The 17,202-nt window shown below is 39.9% G+C and overlaps 1 protein-coding gene across 1 annotated transcript in view; it reads left to right on the forward strand.

The window, feature by feature from the left end:
- The first annotated feature begins 6,061 nt into the window (after positions 1-6,061).
- Positions 6,062-17,202, forward strand: part of chd7 (chromodomain helicase DNA binding protein 7) — a 92,493-nt gene continuing 81,352 nt past the window's right edge. The window contains exon 1 of the mRNA XM_015038805.1: positions 6,062-6,386. The gene's annotated coding sequence lies outside the window, so the exon portion shown is untranslated. The remainder of the gene's footprint in view (positions 6,387-17,202) is intronic.

Below are 17,202 nucleotides of genomic sequence, written 5' to 3' on the forward strand. Positions count from 1 at the left end.
TATTGTGTTTACCTGTGTTTTATCAATATTAAAGTGGGCTGGTGCAAGACATCTCCTCTGCCCCTCCGTAGTCTGACCTGAAATCAGCTGTCTGCCTTAACTTCGACACCCCCTCCGCTCCCCCCCCCCCTCACCCCCCGAGGGACCTGGACAGCTGCGAAAATGAGCGACCCTTTATCTGCAGTTAGGCATTTCACCACTAACAAGTTAGCTAGCGCTGCGTTGCACACGCGTAGACGCACACGTTGGGAGATTGATCTAGAAAGAGGCCTGTTTTCATTTTTTTTCCCCTTCTTTTTGTGTATGAATTGGGGCATTTGAAATAAATATTTCCTTTCTTATCCCCTCTAAGCGCGCACACATGTACACAGGCTGCATACAGTATATGTATGCATGCATAGATGAAGTATACATATTTTCATGTCTATCTAACCAAGCTGTGTAGTTTTTTTTTTTGTTTGTTTTTGTTTTGCTTTTGTTTTTCGTCTTCTCTCTCCAAGCTAACCGTGTAACTTTTTGGGTTTGACATCAGTGCGAGTGAGTCCGTTTTCCTTGGCAGTGTGCTCCTCTCTAATATTAGTTTATTTTTGAAATTCCTTGCTATATTCAAATGGTTATTAATCTTCTTCTGATGCTGATTATCCTTTGTAAACCGACATGTAGTGTGCGCGCGTGAGTGTCCGTGTGAACCCACAGTGGTTACAGGAGGAGGATCAAGCCAAACCTGATGTATCTATCTACCCACCTACTTATCTATCTATGGATTGATCTATCTTATGTATGTGGTCCTCCTCTCTCTCTCTCTCTCTCTCTCTCTCTCTCTCTCTCTCTTTTTCTCTCTCTCTTTCTCTCTCTCGGTCTTACCTCTTCTTACTCCTTCCCCTCAAAGTTATTTGCTGTGTTTGTTCTTTGGAAAAAATAAAACCTAAAAAAAAGGAAAAATGAAAATGCTATCACAATAAACTATAATAAAACATTCTAAACTCTAAACATGTCATTTTGATGATTTTTGTGGATAAAATTTTTGTTTTGTTTTTTAAATAAAAAGCGTGTAGTTGTATTTTCTGAATTCCCCTCCCCTCTATCCATTAAGCTGCAAGCTTTCCACATGGTTTCTGACTGATTTGGTCATTAAAATGTGGAGGAAATGACTTGTGCACTCTCGGAAATGTGCTGTTTGACCTTCAGCCGTCATGGAGGATGTATTCCCCCGATGAGGGTCGGTCAGACTGGGAGACTGCTTAATGAATGAAACATTTTCAGACACGTATGTTGCCCGGAAATGCTTGCTCGATCTGTGAGAATGCCCTTTTGTTTGCGACGCGTTTTACAGCATCGCCAGTTCAGTTCAGGTTTAGCGTGAACCTTCATGACTTGCGCAGATCTAGTGTGACTTTTACACCGATCGTGGGGATGAATATCTTTAATATAGGGTTTCTATTGATTATTGTGACTGGTTCTTTTTCTCGGGTGGGGCGATTACACAACATATCGGTTGAGAGATTTCCAAAACAAAACATTGGTTCCACATGTTTTGAATTGATTATGGAGTATCTCTAATCAATCAGGATCTTTATAAAAACCCACTCAAATACAAGCCTGCGTCCCATTAACATTTAGTTGCATGTCACCTAGCAAGCAGCTACTCAACCGCACTGAACTTTTGACATAATTCTGGCTGCATATTTACAAACCAAGAGCCACAAAGGTTCAATCCAGCCAAAAACAGAAATATGCTGGAACACAACGTCACAGTCCGTCCTGGAGCAAACATCAGCATGAGTTGACCAAGGTTAAAAAATAAATAAACATTTTGCATCTGCTGGGACTTAAATTGAATTGCATCTTAGTCGATTATAAGACTTTATAAAGAAAAATAAAGTTTTTTTTATAATATAAAAAAAAAACTAAATATACTGCACACATATTTGCGTGTGCAGTAAATATTTCCTATAAGGTGTAGAAGGTGTTGTCTCCTGTAAAGTGTCTCTTGTTTCTGCCAGCCCAGCAGCCAGTTTTGACGGAAGAAAAGGAGAGACGAGCGTCAACAATAAAAGCGATGCTGGATGAAATCCACTTGACCTCTGTGGCCTGCAGTATCCTGACATTGTTCAGTCGTGCCAACTGTTGCACTGTCATGATTTGCAGGAACCCTTAAGTGGAGCACCACCCTTATTAGTGGCCCGTGGACCTCTTACCCTTGCAGCTGGAAAGGCTAAGATGAAATTAATACTGTTAATAGCAGCTGCGGATCGTAATTGTTCCTTTTTAATTCGTGATTGCCGGGCGATAAACAAAACTGAAGTGAGGTCTGTCCTTATGAATACTGTCAATTAGAAGCTGCAAGAAATGCCTTTTTGGAGGGTTCTTAATTAATCCTGTATAACAATGTCCAAATAATGACTCTTGGACTAGCTGTGTGGTCCTCCCAACTTTGATAAACAATGAACATTTGACCATCAAGGAATGGCTGATGATTTAACAGTTGCGTTCAGTGGCACTGACGGCTTATAACATCTGAAAACATCACATTTAATATGTTCCTTTTCCAAGACACAAGCATGTAGATGACTCTGCTAGCCCATAGCTTCATCTGTCTGGCATCCTGCTATCTACAAGCTGAAGTTTAGCTACGACAGAAAGGAGACTGGAGTCTTGTTGTAAAATAATTGTATCCCTTTTTTTTTATTAATATGAACTACCATGAATAAGGAAATAGGTTACAGTTATTTGTCTATTGTCTATCCTGAGGATTTCATAATTTGAACTGGATTTATCATGATCTAGGTGCTAATGAGTGCATGCTAATATACGCTGGATAGGCTTTAGCATAGCTAAAGCGCCAGCATTTTTTTAAATCCTTTTCACTGTATGAAATGTGGCTAATGTATGGTGGTTGTTATTTAAATTATTAAAATGTCGAGTCTTCAGCTCTATCAAACAGAGCTGAAGATTGAAGACCGATTAAGTGAAACTGAAATAAGCTTATTCCATCATAGTACAATTTTTCCACATTTCTGTAAAGTCATCTTTTGCAGAGAAGTTGTAAAAAATATGAAGAACCTCATTGTACAAAGGTATCAGTCAGAAAAGGGATACAAAAAGTCCAATGAATGCAGGCATCAGTAATTGGAGAAAATGTAATACAACTCAGGAACTTCTCCAAAATGTTTGTAAAATCAAAGTGGAAACTATCAAGAGGCACCGAAGGAGCTGCAGGAATTTCCAACTGGACTGGTTCTGTTTTGTATGTGAGGGGATCTCTTGTATTTCTCACATTTCTCGGCTAAGGAGTATGGCAATAAAAATGAAGCATTTTCTTTCAAAGAAAACATTGAAACCTCATTAGCTTAGCCTGATTTACTATGAGACAACTGTGTAAGGTTGACCTAATTTTACACCGAGACTTGCAAGAAAATGATGATTAATACATGCTGCAGGTGAAAATACTCTGCAAAGTTCTGGAAAACTAGGAAAGGTACATTTAAAACAAAACAAAACAAAAAAACCTTATTGTGCAATCAAACATGATATAAGTCCAGGGATTCTAGTTCTCAGTGCAGTGAAAAAGTTTTACTGCCTTGCCGATTTTCTTCAATTGATTAAATATTTTTAAACTATCAAATGACTAATTAATATCTGAGTAAGTACAAAAAAAAAATCTGTTTTCAAATTTTGTTTCTTCAAAGAAAAAATCTATCCAAACCAGAATGACCTTGTGCGAAGAAGTAATTATCTTCTCTACCTAGTTATTCCTAAAAACTTTTCAGCTTGTCGATCAAATATGAAGCAGCCAAACATTGCCAAACACATTGCAGTATCACCACCACAATGTTTGACGATGTTTTGCCGCTTCATTTACTGTTTGGGTTTTTCAACAGATGTAGCAAGACACGCGTCTTTGAAAAGTTCCTCTTTTGTCTCATTAATCCTGAGAATATATTCCTAAAAGTCCCAGAGATCATCAAACGTTTTTAGCAGAGGTGAGACTAGTTTTTGTGTTGCTTCTGGTTTGCCGATATTTTTGTACATTAATAAGATCCTTTTTTTTATTATTATTATTAAGTTTTAACTCAATACTTTCTGCTATCTAGATAAGTACAAAGCAATCATACTAGGACATTCTTATGAAATTTGATATACTTTGCAAAAAGAAGGAAGTTAAAAAGTAGACAAAGAGACACGAGTGTTAGGACAGGCTGTGTATCAGAGAGAAAGTGCATGTGTATGTGTGTGATGATGTGTTCGTACGTGCCTTTCCTAAGGCTAGATTAATAGGATAAGCAAATTAAAGATTGTGTCACGGTCACGGAAATCCGCCTTACTGCAGGTCCCTCATATTTTTTGCAATACGCATCATCATTTCATCACTTTAGATTGGTCAAACGCGATAAGAAAATTCACTATGTACTTCAAACAGGGTGGTGCCACTTCTGCTCCCGTGAATGAGGAAAGGGCTTGTTCTTCTTTGTTTGTGTTCTGTTCTTCTTTGTTTGTGTTCTTTCAATCTCCACTGGCTCTTTGATAGTATTTAAAATCGATACTTTGCTAGTGTCTGTTTGCTATCAATGAATCGTGGTTCTACGACATTACACCTAAAAAGTAGATAAGTAAATAGAATTTGTCCCAGTCTGTGTCAAGAAAAAAAATAAAAAAAACACTTCATCACAGGACTATGCTCACTGACATGGTTGTGTTAGGAAGTGTGTGTTAAAATTGTGGAATAAATCTCCTAATTTGAGAAGGAAAGTCTTGTATTTTTAAAACCTGATCAAGTGTTCTGTTCACTTTACTTTAAATCTAATCTGGCTTTAGATGTGTTTCCTTTTTTTCTCCTTCTCTGGTTCAAATAGCATTCCAGTTCTTCTGCTGTCTGCTAACCCAAATTCAAATGGCATGTTGAGAGACTTTATTGCAGGTGTGGTTTATATATTGTGTGAAACTACTAAACCTCACCGGTAGAAGAAATTGGTGCCTAACCCTAACCTTGAGGCACCTCCACCTGGTCCTTTTTTATTTGAGTCTGTCTCAGTGTTTACGTCTTTCTCTGTCTCTGTTTTTTTTCCTCTCTCTCTTCCTCTCTCCCTCTTTCTCTCTCTCTCTCTCTGATCTGAACTTAAATTTGATGATCTTGTTAAATCAGTTATCCTACAGTGGTTCATTTAGTTTTGTCTGAGTTTAAGTCTGCTCTCTCTCTCTGGTGTTTCAGAAAAACGTCTCCTCGGGATGCCGCTGCTATTGGCATGCTTGACTGATGGATGTTGCATGTTCTGTTAACTTGCTAATCCACTTTAAAAAAAACTGCTTTGTTTCACTTTGAGGGGGATTGTGTGGGGATTGATGAGAATCGTTACAAAACGTGGAAAACTTGACAGGGTCTGAAAACTTTCTGAATGATCTGTGTACAGTGGTGTTTCCCAACATACGGAAATGGACTTTGATATGTAAAATTGCTGTAGTTTCCCTTTATGCATGAATAATTAATGCAAGTGTGGAAAACCAATACGAAATCAATATTCTGTTTTTAATTGTTAACCTATCTATAAATGTAAGCTATGGGTTTAGTGAAATATTTACAGTGCGATGTACTTATGACGGTAAGACATAGGCCTGTTTCAAGTTATTGTAAATGTGGTTTACTGACATAATCTGAAAACCAACATTCAGGTGAGGTTTACCACTGTAATTTCTAAAACAACATTTCAAACCATAGTATCACTTTTAATTGTAAAAGAAAAAAAGAAAAAAATTGTTTATGTGCAATAAAATAATATACCGTATGTGGAGCACAGACATGGCAAAATATTTAGATTTTCTGATAAATTCATATAAATGTAATTAATGTTTAAAACGGTTTTCTGGCTGTCAGAAGTTTCCATTATATAGTAATGTGAATAAACAGTTAATTCATAATCTTCACCTAGGTACCGCAAAATGAAGGCCAATGCATTTATTTTGCATCCCCAAACTGGAGCTCAAATAGAGCGTCAATCGGGCACGGCAGGGTCAGTGACCGCGCACGCCGCCTGTTTATCTGTATGAGGTCCTCGGGAGCGCGCCCCCCCTGGCCGAGGAAGGTGAGCGAGTGTCTGGAGGGGAGGACTCGGGAGCGCGGCCAGCCGAGGGATCGATCGGATTAAACTCGATTTGAGTGAAATTAACACAAAGGAGAGAACAGCAACGCACACTAGTCGGCGAGGTCGCGGATGCGAGATACGCCGGAGAAATATTTCCTGAAAAACAGAAAAACTTGAACTTTTTCCCTCTGTTTATTTATATTTCGAACTGAAAAAGGACCACGGTGGATTTTTTTCAAGCAAGCGGAGATAGTACCGTACTAACGAGGAGTTGATTTGATAAAAGGCTGAAGTGACCGAGCTTGTTGGGTAAGCTAACAAAATGCCTCTTTTTATTAAGTGCATTTACATTTTTTCCGAACACACTGTATCATGAATGGGGTGGAAATTCAGTATACGGCGGTTTTGAATTAAAACTGTTTATATTATCGTTGAATAGTAAGTTTTCCATACTTTTCAACGCAATCGGACTCTTTAAACCACCGTGCGCCTGTGTTTCCGAACCCGACGGGCATTTCCTTCAGGGCTAACTCGCAGGAACGACTATTTTCGATGACTGCTCGTTTATTCGCCTTCTGTTTTATCATCTCCTTTTACACATAAAGTCATTGAAGGTCCATGAAGCTGCCATGCCGACATGCTAACAATAGCAAGTTTAGCTTTGCCACCCGCTGCATCGCTCACACACACAGCGCTCCCATTAGTTAGTTGAAAAGTGGAAAGAAATATTCCCAGGACGGCACAGAGGGCTCATGTGTGCCCGAATCAGTTCACCTTACAACTTTATGAATTTTCTATGCTGAGGTATTGACTTAATTCAGTTTTAAGTCGTAAGCGTTAGCTCCGTTAGCTAATTGTGTTGAAGCTTCCAGGAGACACGAGGTGGCTCGATCGTAGAGGTGAGTCACTGCTGCTGCTGAATGAGCGGAGCTCTCCGAGGGAGATTCCCAGCGGACAACACTTGGCACAGAAAGCCAAACACGCTTCCTGCGAGTTTAAGGAAACATTTCTACATAAAAGTTATAAAACACAACTATATATTTTCTCAGTAGCTGTTTGTGAGAGAACCGGGCAACAAGAAGTGTTTGTAGTAGTCGCTTGTTTTATTGGACGGAAGGGACAGAGCAGTGGAGAAGAGGAGGGGGGAAGCTGTGAGGCCAGGCGGTCACTCCATATACCGTGTTTTTTTTTTAACGTTTTTTCTGCCATACTTTACATTTTAAAATATTATTAAATTGACCAGGAGAGATCAATGTCTTTGTGTCGGGCTCTAGGGTGCAGGGTAAAGAGTTTTAAAGAGGCATAACCCGAGATGAGCGAAGCATTCCCTGGTCCGGAACGACGTGCGAAATACCGCTGATAGGCTAATTAGCCGTGCTAGCCGTTGGAGGTTGGCCCAGCGCTAGGACACAGAAGTTCAGCTAGCCTGCTAGCCCAGCTCCCATCCTTATTGTGTACAAACGAGGGACCACTTATTAGCCCCCCGGAGTTAGCGCCTAACCAGCTCGGGGCGGTTATGTATCTGTTTGTCGAAGTACAACTTTAGGCATCTTCTACCTCACTTTTTTGCCGATGTTGATGGTCAAACTGACACCGAGTATCCTACTTTTTTTTTTTAACGGGAGCTTTTGTAATGAGCTTGTTTGTTACATTGTGTCCAGCGACACAAGTTTAGTAACAGTTACGGCTACACTTGTTACTCGGTGTGGACACGGAGGAAAACGCAGCCCAAAACACCTGCCAGTGCTTCTCCGCTTCATCTTTGTTGCAACAGCTTATTTGCGGAGGGGGAAAAAAAAAACAAAACTTTTGACATTATTGCCTAACCCAATTTCACTGCTCTGTTTGTGTTTGTTGCGTTATTCTGCCATCTTTTTTCTGTAATCGGTCAACTTGCATAATGGTCACTCCCGCTGTCACGCAACTAGGGCAGCGCTAAAAATTTAGGGGGGTAGAAAAATATTGTTGCGCAGCGGTTTTATTCAGTGTGTCATTTTAAGCATCCATATTTGTGGTACGTTATTTTTTTGCCAGAGAGCCTGGAGCCGCTGCTACCCCCTCCACCTTGTCTCTGTGAGCCAAGATGGCAGCTAGTCATGTTTAGCGGGCCACAGAGGGAGAGATAAGAGTGCCCCGACCACACATACACACAGCACACAACAGATGTTCGGCAGTATTTCGTCTCTTCCCTATTTTATCCCGCTTTTCTTGTGGTTTAAAAATTCTCTCTCTTTTAGTGACAAAAGTTGGTTTGTGGCTGACTTGTAACGAAATAATATTTTTGGAGTGATTTGAGACTTGAAAAAGGTTGTCCCTTTTATATTAGGCTTTTTGGTAGTTGCCTTTTCTGTTAGTTGTAATTAAAAATTAGCAACTAAAGACTTTTTGGTGTACTTTGAAGTTTGAACATGATGATTTTATATCTTTTAAACTATTTTTTTTTAATTTTGAGTAATTTCTACTATCTCCATCGATCCACATGTAGCATGTTATTCTTTATGGTCAGAGTTTTTTCCATTTATTTGTTTAATTAAAACACATAAGTTTGAATGTAAAATTGGCAGGTCAGAGCTCAAAAGAAAAGGAAACTGGTATTGAAAAGGCCGAATTGGCCTCGATCTACAACGCAGAGAAAACGGAAAATATGCAACAGTTTTCACACTAAAATTAAAGACTTGTTCGCTTTCTCTCATTTTTGCGTCAAAGTGCATGTGTCCTTAACCTGTGCTGGGTTTTTTATTAAACTCAAAGCAAGTGCATGCTACAACTTTATAGCCTGAGAAGAAGTGGAGTTGTTAATTTTTTGATGTTTATCAAATATGACGCAAACTGATTTTCCAACCTAATTTCCATAACAGCATGTATGCACCAACAGCCATCTATTGTCAGAATGTCTGATTTGTATGTTTCCACTTGACACAGGGATATGGTTTTGTACGGTGTAACGGCTTTCTTCAGTTTGGGAAGAACACACAGAAAGTTTAGACCAGATGACCATCAAGTTTGTCATGTTTTTGAAGAAGCTGCTCCCTGTAGTTCTGACCTATGAATCATTTGTGCGATCAGTGTTGATTATCTGAAAGATTTCCATGTTTTGAAGAGTAAGTGTAAATTCAGAAAGCGAGCCGGTGAGGAGATAAAAAGGTGGGTTTGTATTTATGGGCGGTATTTAAAAAGAACGTTCTAGAAGTAGATGAAGGACGAATTGGTGTGACACAAAGCAGATCTTAAAATATCTGAAAATGCTCATTGTTAGTTTTTCGGGCCTCCCCATATCACATGACTTGGTAGTGCGTTTTATTCGTGAATGTCCCATTAGTTGTATATTCCATGTTGAAATATTTCCACGTTTCTGTCTTAAAATGTTTACTTAATTTTTTTTCTTCATTCTAGAGTATCAGTTTGGCACTTTGTCCTGTATTTTCTTCCCGTGGTCTTGGATTGTAGTCATCCTTCTTGATCGTGAAAAATAATCCTTTGCCTATAACCCTGCCACGTTCAGTTAATGCTTTACGCTAACATGTAATGTTGACAGTAACTCAATGTTTCCGAATGTAGAAAGAAATGTGAAATAAAAAGACTCTCTGAGCGATTATGGTCTTTGTGGTTCAGTAGGAAGTTCTTAAATTAGGTGTTTCTGTCCTCCTTTTACCGTTTTATTGTCAAGGGATTGTTTTTTTTTCTATGTTGAATTTGATGCGTTAGCACCCAGTCCAATGCTTTGTTTAAACGGCTGTCAAAGTTGATTCTTTCAAAATTGGTGAAATATAAGCAGTTCCTCTTTTTTTGTTGTGAGCAGCTCTTAAGAGCTTTAATACTGTTCTGCCGCCTCTGGGTGTGAAAGAACGTGATGTGGCTAAATGTACTAACCATGTGTGGTTATTTTTCAGATCGTAAGACTGATTATGTGGTTTTAGTATTACATTAACAAGAACTCTTTCACTGACATTGGGGTAAAACAATTGCAACACATATTCAACTTCACATCATTTTAGGGGCTGACAGAGATATCGGAAAAGATTTTATGTCTTGAAAATGTTGACATTGTACATCCTCGATGGAGTGTAGCTGTCTTTAATTTTGTTTGGAGTTGTTTTCTTGGGGGAATGTTTGCATTTAGTAGCTGTGGGCCATCCAGGAAAGGAGTATCAAGCAGATGTTTGATGTACTCTGCTGTCAGGTGGAAAGAATAAATTCATTTCGCTGCCTCAACTGAACTCAGCTGAAGTTGGCAGCAAGATATTGGTAAGATGTGCAGCCAGAAATCATTAAAGACGGATCCCTGAATCTGTATTCTTCGTATTGCCACAGTTTCTACACTTAGGTGAGTTTAAGAAAATGTGAAAAGGGTGGTCACTCAAGACTTTGTGTAGGAATATCCTCTTTAAAAAAAAAAATCTTTTTCTTTAGGGTGCTGGTAGGCACTAATGGTTTTCTTTAAGGTCTGCGCTGCTGATTCCCATTTTTACCAACTCCAGTATTTTAATTTTCTTCCCATATGTACAATAATTTAAGAACGTTGCTGTGTGTTCAGTTTTTAATCCAGCAAAAAGTGAAAAAGTTACAAGTTTATTCTCATTTATACATCAAAATATATGCATCTGATTTATATTGAAGCACAACCATGATAGGTTAAAAAAAATTAAATGATACAAAAAAAATGGCTAAAATAAAATAGTTTTTGTTGCAGCAGCTGAGCTGCACATTAATGGAGAATTAGGCCGTATCTTGATGCATCCTCGGCTCTGTGTGCAGCTTGGGTGTTTTTGTGAATCGGTAACAAAAGATCCTACTTTGTGAGAGACCTGCTGCCTTCATGGACTGACTGGAAGAGCAAGTTGGAATCTGTTCACAGCCTTTCTAGCAACTCTGCGCTTCTGACACCGCTCTTGAAGTAGAAGTTGCAAGGCTGCTGGCAGGAGAATAATGAGCAGGTGTTTTCTATGGCAGTGGTTTGCTCTGTCATCAACCAACAGCTGCTTGCGTGTTAGAAAGTTTTCAGACCTTGTTGGGGCAGAGTTGTGTCGTCACCGCAGGTTTTTTCCGCCTCCCAAAGTTTTTTCCAGGGTACAGATTTGTTCCCGATTCTGTTTGAAAGTAATTAGAAAAGCCTCGTCCTCTCCCTCCGGGAATGGGGGTGGGGGGAGGGAATACATTTTCGTGTTGGATGTCACAGATTTTCAGCCCCACTGCGGAGCGTGTCATGCAGTCTGTAGGTCAGGTAGCAGCAGGTGGTGTGGTGTAGTGGTCAGTTCAGTGCTTAAAGGCCAGTGTTGGTTGAGCCAGATGACTGGTGTTTGTTAGGGTGGCCATTTTGTCTCCCATCATCATCGTGTGTCTTAGACAGCAGCCCTTTTGGGAGGGAATGGAAGTAGTGCTGTTGTTTGCCTCCATCTTTTTCATCTTTGCCATCTATTGCTCCACCTCCACCCACCCACTACTCTGCCCAAGCATGAGCCTTCTCCCCCCCCTCTCTTCCTCCCTCTCTCCTTCTCTTCATTGTCACCCTTTCCATCTCTTTTTCTCTCCATCTTTGCCTGCCTGTCGTTTTTCTCCCCTCCCCACCCATATCCCTCCAGTCATATCATTTCCAGCCAAAAGGTTAGCGGGGAGCTTTAGCACCATGGTGACATTCAAAACCGAGTGTCATCACTGTCTCTCCTGCTCTCTCATCCTCCTCCCTCACCTGTCTCCTTTTCTGCCCCCTCTTCCTCCGTTCCTGCCTCCCCCACCCCTATCCTCCCCCTGCAGTGAGGGCCTTCTGGACCAAATGCTGTGCCTAGAAGAGAGGCTGGCGTAAATACAGCTCTCAAGTGTTTGTGTGTGTGTGTGGGTTGGACGTGTTTTCTCGGCCAGTCAAGTACATCTCTGACCCATATGCGTGCGTGCATTTTAATCCTGTCTTTTGACCTCAACCAGTCTGGATCTTGAGCGTATTCTCTGTCTTTCCTGACCACCAGCCTTCCTTGTGCTGGGATGTGAAAGGCGAACTCAAGGACTCTCCACTTGAAAATACGTGGGAGTTTTGTGTCGCCAGCTGCTGATGAATCCCATCACTAAAAAACGGCGTCAGCGCTATGAGGATCTCATCAGTTCTCCGGCTCTTTCTGGGGTTTAATAGCTCTGTTGTGGCGTCCGCACACCCCCCTTCTGTCTCGCTGTGTTATCTGTCACGGTTTCCATCAAGTGATTCACATGCCCGATGAAAGGTTAAGTGCTGCTTGCTTGTGGAATCAACATCTAGTTAGTGGAGATGGATCTTGGAAGGTTGGAGAGGAGAAAGAGAGGTGGTAAAAGAATATGTTAAGCGAAAGTGCACGGTTTTTAAACAAGGCTCCTGCACGGTATTGAAAAGTCTGGAACTTGTTTTTAATGTTTTCAAAGTTTTTAAGAGTGTTTTCACACTTAATAGTCAAGTAGACTCAGTTTGATTGGGGACCAAAACTGCAACATTTGTTGCATTTTCAGCTGGTGCAGTTTGATTTCATCCCAAACCCTTTCAAAAAGCTGTCCTCCACCTCACCTCTGGTGGCGTTACACCAGGAACCACTGAAGAAAATGACATGAAAACCTATGAAGAAAACACTGAGCAACCTTTTTCTTGACAAAATATAAAAGAAATGGGGTGGTGGCAGATTTTAGTGTTTGTAGAGATTCTGTTTTGTTTTTTTTGCAGAAGACCACAATCGATTTATCCCACTAGTGCCCACTTGTTTGCTTACCCAGAGTGCCTTGCGCTGTAGTGAACTTCCTCCTTTTGGAGCCGTCTCTGGTTTGCTTGGCATTCAAACTGCACCCAACTTCACGTCAACCAAACCAAGACTTGGGTTTGTAGAGGGACCAAAGTTCCACTACGCATTCACACCTCTCCAAACGAAGTGGACTTTCAAATGAACTGGAGTTTGATTAAAGCAAACTAAACAGGCTGGTGTGAATGCACCATAAGAATAGAAATATGATGAATCTTTTCTTATTTTAAAGTGAAGGTCCAAGTTTCTGGGGGTTGATGGTCTCTTTGAATTTATTTATGTTTAGATGGTGAATGTTAACTTCACCATCTAAACACTTTTGAGTCTCTACTCCTGCAGATGACTACATTTAAAAACTGAATACAATTTTTTTTTAATTTAATTTTTGGTCTTTAAATTGCAGATGCCACAGTCAACTGGCTAGAGGTCAGACTGGATCTGTCCTTCATTGCTTCTGATCAGAGATCCGGTAAAGTTATTTTCATTGAGTGCATCAAAACTTCAATTTTCAGATTAGAAACTTAACCTACAGCTGTGTGTGCTTTGATTTTTTTTTCTTTTTTCTTTTATTTCAGTAAAAATTGGATAAAAATTTCAGATATATGCTTTGATCCTCAGAGTAATTTAACAGTTGCCTAATTTTCTGTTGCCTCCATGAAAGAATCTGCATCACATTGTTTTTCTCTTCTGTTCAGTTTTTTTTGGACAATAAAAAAAACAACATATTCATCAAAATCCGAATTGGCAAGTCACAGTTCAAAGAAGTTAACACTGGCCAGTAAAAGCCTGACCTTTCTTAATATTTTCATAATGGGTTTTATCATGTCAAAACTCCAAACAGGTTTATAACGTCCTAAAATCAGGAAAGAGAAACAAAAATCAAGTCCAAAGTGTTTAGTCTTGTACGAACGCTTAGAAGTTTCTTCCACATTTCCTTTTTTAATCATTTGATTATTTTTTTTTTTGTCTCATGTACTAAACGTTGGTTCAATCCAGTACTCAAGATGAGCCAAAATGTCCGCAGCTTGATTTTTATCCCACATATATCCGGGGCTCCAGCGTGGATCTCATACAGCATGCTGAAAGGGGCGTTTGTCCCAAGGGAGAAGTTAGCCCACATCTTTAAAGCAACTACCCTGGAGGTTAATTGGTTGTCAGCAGTCAGATGGGCGGAGCTAAAGAAAAACTGACCAATCTCTGGGGAGCCACTCCAGTTTGGCTTTTCCCATTGGTCTAAAAGAAAACGTCAATAGCAGTGATTGATGAGGGGGAAGGGAGTGATGGTAGGTAGATTCAGGGCATGGTCTGTGGTTCAGCGTTTGCTCGTTCATAGATGAATGCTTTAGTGGTTTCACTTTTATGGGAATTTCCTCATTCACTTCATCGGAGGTATAGATTGATTCACATTTTATGTAAAAGTGAAAATCTAGAAAGAGGATTAGGAAAGTCCTACCTCTCGTGTTTGTTCAGCAGAACCGTTTCCAAACCTTCTTATGACTTGAGCTGAAACGGGATACTCAGCCCCCCTTTTCTGCAAAGATTCACAGGCAGGGAGGAATCCTGTACGTCTTGAAAGGCCCCTCAGTCTTTGAACCTTTTGAACAAAGTGGCAGGGTTTCCCCCGAAGCCTACAACCTGGGACCGCAGGCAATGCGAAGTCATTTTCATCGATGAGCAGCAATTTCCCCTTCACCTGCAGCTTTGTGATCTCTGATCCTCGGTTAGGTTGACGGGTCCCACACAGAGTTTCTGATCAAAACCAAAAAAACACGGTTGGAATATTCACACGAATCAAAACCATGCTGCAATATTTCAGTTTATTTTTGGGGATAAAGTGTTTAAAGATGAAAAATGTAAATTTATATCAAGAAGTGTTGGTATATTAGGTAATTCTTGAATTCAGATGTGTAACTACAGAGTTAGTTAAAGCAGTGGTCCAGACATTATGCTACAGCTCATCTAGACATTTTATTGCACTTAACCTGAAAAATCTTCACATAACCTTGTTATATTAAAACCTATCAAAATAGTTAAATCTAACATGGATGCATCTTTTTCTGAAGACTAACACTAGATCACAACATCTTAAACTACACGAGGAAGAAGTTACAGATCAGTGATCTGTAATATAAGCCTCTCCTGTACTGGAGGTCATAAAAAATTGTGTTTATTATTTTTTTGCTTATTTTTATTGCTTGACAAAAATGACATTTTTCGCGATTAGTGTGCTGGTTAGTCAAAGAATTTGGTTTGTTCATCTCTGCTTTCTGTTCTCATTAGCATTGCAATTGCCTCACCTTTTTCCAAGCTTGAATGGATGTGCAGGCCTCGACATTATCTGATGCGTTTTTTACAGTAAATCACAATCAAAACTTGAGAGAACTTTCACTTGCCTTTTGATCAGCTCTAATTCAAAGTCTAAAACACGGAAGACATGTCAACCCTGAACTTAATAATTATTCTATTCTGAACATAGAAACTGTGGAAGAAAGTGATCTTTGTGGTCCATTTTTTAATGCTGCATAAAGATACTGCAAAAATACTTGCCACTAATTGGACATAGAGCTTATTCTTCTCAGCAAAGTTGGGGCTACGTTTATTCTCCCCCTCGCATTCAATACCAAAAAGGTCTGTGATGGCAATCTGAACTGCTGCCACCTTAATGCTGTGCTGTATGCGAAGTATCGGAGGAGTAGGAGCTTCTTAAAGAGACAGAGGCCCAATTTCAAGGTGTCACTGTGATGCAAAGTCAATTTTCTTTTTAATTATAGACAGCATTTTTTTAAACTGAATGTATCATAGCTACTTGATTGTGGTATAAAGTGACATTCTAACATTAAAAAGTTTTGTGCGTGCTACAATCAAACTTACTTTGAAACGTGCCTCATTGAATTATAAGCCTGCTATATAGCTGCTTCATTTTTGTTTTGGAATCTCAGCAATAAGCAAAAACAAAATGTTCTCAATCATGAACAACAAATATGTTAGCCCTTCAAATAGGAGTTATTAAGTCGCTCATGAATGGGGGAAATTCTGAATTGTTGGGAAACGCATGACATTTAGAGTCAGCTGTACTGAGAACTTGAAAAGGGGGGCAAAATGATCTTAGCATATTACTAAAACCACATGGGTCAAATCAGGTTTGTAAAAATAGCTTTCTACTTGATACTGTATTTAACCCCAATTCCTACTGCAAGCTTTTTCTGTAGGAATATTTGCTGATCCACACATTGAGGGTGATTAAAGTGAGTTTTCTGTTTTTGTCACATTTGGTCCAGTTCTCTTCCTGATCTTTAGGGGTTGCTACTGTAAAAATACAATCCCGTTTCATGGCACAAACGGTGGTGGAAGAAGAACATGTCCCGAAATCATTCATAAACATTTAATGCAAACAATTAGGATCTTACACATAATGCATCCAAAATTTTCTTTCAAAACTATGTGTTGTGTGTGTAATGGCGTCAAGCACGTGACTGAAACTTTGTGAGTCTATTAATCTTCACATTCCTAATTTAGATGCTGTAGGAAAACATTTTCAGTGGCAGCCTGTTGTCAGATTGGCATCCACATTTATGCACTGAGATGAATTTGATCCTAACATTTTCTGAATTTTAATCAGTTTCAGCTTTCAAACAAGCCAAAGTGTAGCCTGAAGCTCTGTGCAGAAATATGTGGAGTGATATTCACCACCTCTTTGCCTACATATTTCCAAGTACTTGTTTCTGAAAGGTTTAAATGTTTGATTCACTGTTTCTTTTTTTTTTCCTCCATCAGTTTCAGGACTTTAACATGACAACCAGAACTAATATAAGGTGGTAAAACAGGTTTTGCCTGATGCTGTTTGCTTTTAGTTCGCTTACTTCAACACACTTGCTTAAAGAAGTGATTTCCAGAGACTACAGAGTCAGTTTCGGAAACCACATAACAGGTTCTTAAGCTCAGTGAGCACATGCACAACTACACACACGCATACACCCGCGTACACACACACACACACACACACACACACACACACACTGTGTCTCTGTCTCTCCCTGTGCTAGCAGGTTTCTTGGCCACCCCCTGTGGCCTACTTCTCTCCCTGTCTGTCCGTCTCTGCCTCTGTGTCCTCTGGGATCAGGCCGAGACTCGGCCAGTGGTTTTTCCTACCACATGGTAAAGGCAGGGAACAGATTGGATAAACACAGCCCTTTCCTGCTGACCCACCCCCTCCAAGCACCCCCTCCCCCAAACACACACACACACACACACACACACACACACACACACACACTGTCTATTAACAAAGCAGCCGTGCGTAAAATAACCAGATTTTTTCTAGCTTCACTGCTTCTTTCGTTCTTTTTCTGTTCTCGCTCTCTTGATCTCTCTCCCCC

This window comes from Poecilia latipinna, unplaced genomic scaffold (assembly GCF_001443285.1).
Source record: "Poecilia latipinna isolate Pla-1442-1.1 unplaced genomic scaffold, P_latipinna-1.0 Scaffold453, whole genome shotgun sequence".
In the NCBI taxonomy this organism is placed as follows: domain Eukaryota; kingdom Metazoa; phylum Chordata; class Actinopteri; order Cyprinodontiformes; family Poeciliidae; genus Poecilia; species Poecilia latipinna.